Source organism: Nestor notabilis, unplaced genomic scaffold (genome assembly GCF_000696875.1).
Source record: "Nestor notabilis isolate BGI_N333 unplaced genomic scaffold, ASM69687v1 scaffold30592, whole genome shotgun sequence".
In the NCBI taxonomy this organism is placed as follows: Eukaryota; Metazoa; Chordata; class Aves; order Psittaciformes; family Psittacidae; genus Nestor; species Nestor notabilis.
Genome location: NW_009920384.1, coordinates 25,858 through 26,735, shown reverse-complemented (window position 1 = coordinate 26,735; position 878 = coordinate 25,858). Strand labels below are relative to the sequence as shown.

Sequence of the window (878 nt, the reverse complement as noted above, 5' to 3'; positions counted from 1 at the left end):
AATAACAAGGAAAGAGGCCCCAACCGCCCACCCCCCGCCGACCGATACCCAGCCCGACCCGAGCAGCGATCTGGGCCTTCCGGGTAACTCCCCCCAGTTTTTATACTGGGCATGACATGCTGTGGTATGGAATACCCCTTTGGCCAGTTTGGGTCAGGTGTCCTGTCTCTGCTTCCTCCTGGCTTCCCCTCCTCTCTGGCAGAGCATGAGACTGAGAAAGTCCTTGCTCAGAGTAAACATTACTGAGCAACAACTAAAAACATCGGTGTTATCAGCGTTGTTCCCAGACTGAAAGTCAAAACCACAGCACTGCACCAGCTACTAAGAAGGAGAAAAAAATGACTGCTGTAGCTGAACCCAGGACAGCCTGTTACTCCAAGACCACCTTTTGTAAAGAGCTTTGGTTTCCTCTGTTTTTGATCACAGACACTGCCCCTCCCCTGGTTTCAATAAGAGAGCTAGAGACCAGCATCTGGTCTCTTCACATCACACCGGAGGCACTTGCAAAGCTTTCTACCAGAAGATGCAGGAGCATGATACAAATCCTGTCCCACTCTCCTTGCCTTGCTACAAGGCTGACCATGTCCCTCCTCTGAGCGCACACACCCCCAAGTTGGGAGCAACTCCGGCTTTGAAAGCCAGGTGCAAGACCTGGAGTAAGTCTCTCAAGCTGTACTCAAAAGCAAGGGGAATTTGGCTGCAGGAAGGACTGTAGGCACCATCCAAAAACAATTTGAAGTTGAGAATTGCTCTTTAGAAGAGAGCAAATGAAGTCTGCATTCACAGTGCTCTGGCAGTGTGCGCTTGCAGCCCAGAAAGCCAACCGTATCCTGGGCTGTATCAAAAGAAGCATGACCAGCAGGTCAAAGGAGATGATC

General features: G+C 50.8%; 1 protein-coding gene across 1 annotated transcript in view; it reads right to left on the bottom strand.

The window, feature by feature from the left end:
• HAL (histidine ammonia-lyase) overlaps positions 1 to 878 on the bottom strand; it is a 14,661-nt gene that overhangs the window by 3,538 nt on the left and 10,245 nt on the right. The window lies entirely within an intron of this gene.